Source organism: Notothenia rossii, assembly GCF_949606895.1.
Source record: "Notothenia rossii genome assembly, chromosome: 10".
Taxonomy (NCBI): Eukaryota; Metazoa; Chordata; class Actinopteri; order Perciformes; family Nototheniidae; genus Notothenia; species Notothenia rossii.
This window is the reverse complement of record NC_136908.1, coordinates 1,779,026-1,786,102: the sequence shown is the minus strand read 5'-3', so window position 1 is coordinate 1,786,102 and position 7,077 is coordinate 1,779,026. Positions and strand designations below refer to the sequence as shown.

The 7,077-nt window shown below is 37.0% G+C and overlaps 1 protein-coding gene across 1 annotated transcript in view; it reads right to left on the bottom strand.

Annotated features, from left to right (window-relative positions):
• The window catches only part of LOC307022900 (class I histocompatibility antigen, F10 alpha chain-like), a 151,959-nt gene that overhangs the window by 65,023 nt on the left and 79,859 nt on the right, over positions 1 to 7,077 (bottom strand). The window lies entirely within an intron of this gene.

Below are 7,077 nucleotides of genomic sequence, written 5' to 3'. Positions count from 1 at the left end.
GCAGTTATTATCCAGTGGAAAGCCCGTACCTACTGGCCTAGTTAATCAAAGTGGTTACTTTTTTTTGGCTGGGCAGTGAAGTTTTACGTGTTATTTGACTTTCTCAGGACTTAAAACTGTTTTTTGGGGGCAGACCCCCACAAAGAAAAAATATATGAACACACGTAAGGTCATCATCTTAACAGTTTGTTATGCTCATCGACTCATCCGTGAGCAGAGCATCAAGTTGCCTATAACAGCTGAATGCAGCAATTACCATCTTGTTCAGCAAAACGCCTCACTAACTGATTAAGATTTAAAGCTATGGTGCGTTTTGATTCAATGCTGAGTACAGCCTGAAGAACATATCGAGGAATAAAAAACTAATGTCACAACAGGACTTAGAAAAGCTTGTCCATGCTTTTATCTTTAGTAGACTGGACTACTGCAATAGTGTATTCACAGGGCTGACAAAAACATCCATCAGAAAGCTGATCCAGAACGCTGCTGCACGTGTCCTCCTCACTAACGCTAAAAGAGTGGATCACATCAGTCCGGTTCTGAAATCTTTACATTGGCTTCCAGTCGGCCAAATAATTGATTTTAAAGTACTATTGCTAGTTTTTAAATCATTACATGGTTTAGGACCAAAGTATATGGTTGAACTCGTAATTACGAGCCATCAAGGTGCCTCAGGTCTTCTGGGATGGGTCTGCTATCGGTTCCGAGAGTAAAAACAAAACATGGAGAGGCAGCTTTTAGCTGTTATGCCCCGACACTCTGGAACAAACTACCCAAAGCATGCACGTCCGCAGAAACGCTTACTATTTTTAAATCGAGACTAAAAACATATCTCTTTGGCTGCTTTTAATTGAGCTGCTCATATTCACACTACAGTATGCCTTTTAAACATGTATTGTACCTGTGGTGTTTATTTTTATTATTTTATTATCTTTGCTTTGTAATGTCTGTTGTAAAATTCCATTATATATGTGTTTTTAATGTATGTATTCCTAAAAAGTCTTTTAATTTGTTTTGTAAAGCACTTTGAGTTGTCGCGTACAGAAAAGTGCTATATGAATAAACTTGCCTTGCAGCCAAACTTGACAGGCTCTTCTCTGTCACTGTAGACCGCAAACACCTCATTCCTTCCGTCTACATTGGATCCAAAATGCTTCTGGTTTTGCGCTGTCCCCCCGTTCAAATGAAATCACTGCCAATCATATTTCCAGGCTCGCGCCAGGGCCAGGGGAGGGGTTACAATGCTCGCGTCTTGTGCTGCATTCACTTTCACTCGGACATCAGATATTTTCTCTCATAAATGTCCGATGAGCCACAAATTTTCTTTCAAAACGAAGCTGCCAAATGGGGTTGCAGCTTCCACCCCGTGCCACCCCGTAGAACCGCCACTGCATAGGACTACTAAAAACCTCTGTAAAGAACATCCATTAACATTCATCTGTTTACATCTTGCTCATTATTTATCGAATATCCATTTACTTGTATATCGACTTCTTGCAATATTTATATTGTATTTGTATTAACTTGCACATCTCAACACTTTCTCTTGCTTTATTAGTTTTATGTCCTCTATATATTCATGTTGCTCTGTTGGAGGAGGACTTCAGGTTTTCATCTCCATATCTGCACTGAAGCTGCTACAGGATGATAAAGCTTTGAATCTTGAATCTTGAAAATGTAATCTTTATTTGTTCCAGATTTGGTTTGAAGATAAAAAGTTAATTTATACAGCACCTTTCAACACAAGGCAATTCAAAGTGCTTTACAAAAACTGAGAGACATCACGAGCATTAAGGAATAGTGCAGCAGGGACACCTTAAAAAGACAGCCATTAATAAGCAAAGGAAATAAAATACACATAAAACAAGCTAATAAAATATATTGAAATTCAAAGCCTTTAATGTCATATAAACAAAGTTACTCAATGCGAGACCTCTGGATATAAAAGGTGAAGATTGTGTTGACGTCTATGAAAAAGGACACACCTTCACACTTACCTCAGATCATATTGTCCTTACCTCCGTGCGGACCACCCGCTCCAGCAACTCAAACCTCCTCAAACCCCCGAGGACTAAGCTCCGTACCATGGTAGACCGGGCCTTCTGCTCGGCTGCCCCCAGTCTGTGGAACGCTCTCCCCGACCACATGAGAGCATCACAGACCGTGGAGGTTTTTAAAAAAGGCCTCAAAACCCACCTCTTCAATAGAGCCTTTCCCTAGACCTTTTATTTATTTATTATCACCCTTTTATCTTATTTTATTCTTTTTACTTATTTATTTTTATTTATTGCTTTTTATTCTTTTTACGATTTTAGCACTTCGGGATTTGAATGCAAATATGAAGTGCTTTATAAATTAAAGCCATTATTATGATGAGTGGATGGTCCTAATCTCGAGTTTAGAGATTAGAAATGATATATAACTTTACCCCTCGCTAGAATAATCTGGTTCATTTCTGGTAGATTCACTTCATATGTTTTTAAGTGTCTAAACAGATTGCTGCAAGCCAAACAGCTAAGAACAAAATGTATAAATGAAGCTATACCGTTCCGAATATGTCTTTTTTCTTTTATTCAATTTCTTTAAAACCATCTCCCGCCCCTCCGGGTTGACCACAGAGTTAGAAATACTCTCTGCCCCTTAAGTGGCTTATTCCCTGCTTTTATTTTGAAATGCGACCCCCTCAGCTTCCGGGTGTTTCGGCCTCTCTGCAGCAGCTTCATTCAGCTCCATGCTCAGAACAGATAACATGAATGAAAACCATTTGGCAGACAGGCAGGAAATCCTCCATGTGTGACTTTAAGGACAATTCATTTAGCAAGAACAGCACAGTACAGATCTGTGTTATCATTATTTGTATTGCAGTGTTGTTGCTGCTGCTGTGTTTCTTTGGGGGGGGGGTATTTAAAGGGTCCACAGCTGCTGGTGTCTGTAACATACCAGAGATGACAGACTCTATTATCTGTACAGTACATCTGAACACTGCACCAATCACACGAAACAGCTTTATTAACAGATGATAACACCTTTCATCTCTGAATGTGGAATGATTGAGTTGTGTAAACGTACGAGTGGTATTTGCTCGTTTGATTGTCAGCAGGTCAAAAAGTGAAAGAGGTCACAATGCGTTCCTATAAATACAGACTCGACCTTCTGCAGCCATCTTTCTCCACCCTCTGTCAAACCAAAGACATGCAGAGACACACATCTCAATCAATCAATCAATCAATCAATCAATCAATCAATCAATCAATGTTTATTTATATACCCCTCTATCACAAATGTTACATTTGTCTCAGTGGACTTCACAGTTTGTACAGAATATCAGTATGACAATACGACACCCTCTGTCCTTAGACCCTCTGTCCTCAGACCCTCTTTCCTTACACCCTCTGTCCTCAGACCCTCTTTCCTTACACCCTCTGTCCTTAGACCCTCTGTCCTTAGACCCTCTGTCCTCAGACCCTCTGTCCTCAGACCCTCTGTCCTTACACCCTCTGTCCTTAGACCCTCTGTCCTCAGACCCTCTGTCCTTACACCCTTTGTTCTCAGACCCTCTGTCCTTACACCCTCTGTCCTTAGACCCTCTGTCCTCAGACCCTCTGTCCTTAGACCCTCTGTCCTCAGGCCCTCTGTCCTCAGACCCTCTGTCCTTAGACCCTCTGTCCTCAGACCCTCTGTCCTTACACCCTCTGTCCTCAGACCCTCTGTCCTTATACCCTCTGTCCTTAGACCCTCTGTCCTCAGACCCTCTTTCCTTACACCCTCTGTCCTTAGACCCTCTGTCCTTAGACCCTCTGTCCTTAGACCCTCTGTCCTCAGACCCTCTGTGCTTAGACCCTCTGTCCTTAGACCCTCTTTCCTCAGACCCTCTTTCCTTACACCCTCTGTCCTTAGACCCTCTGTCCTTAGACCCTCTATCCTTAGACCCTCTGTCCTTACACCCTCTGTCCTTAGACCCTCTGTCCTTAGACCCTCTGTCCTCAGACCCTCTGTCCTTAGACCCTCTGTCCTCAGACCCTCTGTCCTTAGACCCTCTGTCCTTAGACCCTCTGTCCTTACACCCTCTATCCTTAGACCCTCTGTCCTTACACCCTCTGTCCTTAGACCCTCTGTCCTTAGACCCTCTGTCCTCAGACCCTCTGTCCTTAGACCCTCTGACCTTAGACCCTCTGTCCTCAGACCCTCTGTCCTTAGACCCTTTGTCCTTAGACCCTCTGACCTTAGACCCTCTGTCCTTAGACAAAGCACTTATATACTAACTAAGCACTTATATACTAACAAAGCACTTACATACTAACAAAGCACTTACATACTAACAAAGCACTTATATACTAACAAAGCACTTACATACTAACAAAGCACTTATATACTAACTAAGCACTTACATACTAACAAAGCACTTACATACTAACAAAGCACTTATATACTAACAAAGCACTTATATACTAACTAAGCACTTACATACTAACAAAGCACTTACATACTAACAAAGCACTTATATACTAACTAAGCACTTATATACTAACAAAGCACTTATATACTAACAAAGCACTTAAATACTAACAAAGCACTTACATACTAACTAAGCACTTACATACTAACAAAGCACTTATATACTAACAAAGCACTTACATACTAACAAAGCACTTATATACTAACAAAGCACTTACATACTAACAAAGCACTTACATACTAACAAAGCACTTATATACTAACAAAGCACTTATATACTAACTAAGCACTTATATACTAACAAAGCACTTACATACTAACAAAGCACTTACATACTAACAAAGCACTTATATACTAACAAAGCACTTATATACTAACTAAGCACTTATATACTAACTAAGCACTTATATACTAACAAAGCACTTACATACTAACAAAGCACTTATATACTAACAAAGCACTTATATACTAACAAAGCACTTACATACTAACAAAGCACTTACATACTAACAAAGCACTTATATACTAACAAAGCACTTATATACTAACAAAGCACTTACATACTAACAAAGCACTTACATACTAACAAAGCACTTACATACTAACAAAGCACTTACATACTAACTAAGCACTTACATACTAACAAAGCACTTATATACTAACAAAGCACTTACATACTAACAAAGCACTTATATACTAACAAAGCACTTACATACTAACAAAGCACTTACATACTAACAAAGCACTTATATACTAACAAAGCACTTAAATACTAACAAAGCACTTACATACTAACAAAGCACTTACATACTAACAAAGCACTTACATACTAACTAAGCACTTACATACTAACAAAGCACTTATATACTAACAAAGCACTTACATACTAACAAAGCACTTATATACTAACAAAGCACTTACATACTAACAAAGCACTTACATACTAACAAAGCACTTATATACTAACAAAGCACTTATATACTAACAAAGCACTTATATAGTAACAAAGCACTTATATACTAACAAAGCACTTATATACTAACAAAGCACTTACATACTAACAAAGCACTTACATACTAACAAAGCACTTATATAGTAACAAAGCACTTACATACTAACAAAGCACTTATATAGTAACAAAGCACTTACATACTAACAAAGCACTTATATACTAACAAAGCACTTACATACTAACAAAGCACTTACATACTAACAAAGCACTTATATACTAACAAAGCACTTACATACTAACAAAGCACTTACATACTAACAAAGCACTTATATACTAACAAAGCACTTATATACTAACAAAGCACTTATATACTAACTAAGCACTTATATACTAACAAAGCACTTATATACTAACAAAGCACTTATATACTAACTAAGCACTTATATACTAACAAAGCACTTACATACTAACAAAGCACTTATATACTAACTAAGCACTTATATACTAACAAAGCACTTACATACTAACAAAGCACTTACATACTAACAAAGCACTTATATACTAACAAAGCACTTATATACTAACAAAGCACTTATATACTAACTAAGCACTTACATACTAACAAAGCACTTACATACTACAAAGCACTTACATACTAACAAAGCACTTATATACTAACAAAGCACTTATATACTAACAAAGCACTTACATACTAACAAAGCACTTACATACTAACAAAGCACTTATATACTAACAAAGCACTTACATACTAACAAAGCACTTACATACTAACAAAGCACTTACATACTAACAAAGCACTTACATACTAACAAAGCACTTATATACTAACAAAGCACTTATATACTAACAAAGCACTTACATACTAACAAAGCACTTACATACTAACAAAGCACTTATATACTAACAAAGCACTTACATACTAACAAAGCACTTATATACTAACTAAGCACTTATATACTAACAAGCACTTATATACTAACAAAGCACTTATATACTAACTAAGCACTTATATACTAACAAAGCACTTATATACTAACTAAGCACTTATATACTAACTAAGCACTTATATACTAACAAAGCACTTACATACTAACAAAGCACTTATATACTAACAAAGCACTTACATACTAACAAAGCACTTATATACTAACAAAGCACTTACATACTAACAAAGCACTTACATACTAACAAAGCACTTATATACTAACAAAGCACTTACATACTAACAAAGCACTTACATACTAACAAAGCACTTATATACTAACAAAGCACTTACATACTAACAAAGCACTTACATACTAACAAAGCACTTACATACTAACAAAGCACTTACATACTAACAAAGCACTTATATACTAACAAAGCACTTACATACTAACAAAGCACTTATATACTAACAAAGCACTTACATACTAACAAAGCACTTACATACTAACAAATCACTTATATACTAACAAAGCACTTATATACTAACAAAGCACTTACATACTAACAAAGCACTTACATACTAACAAATCACTTATATACTAACAAAGCACTTATATACTAACAAAGCACTTATATACTAACAAAGCACTTACATACTAACAAAGCACTTATATACTAACAAAGCACTTATATACTAACTAAGCACTTATATACTAACAAAG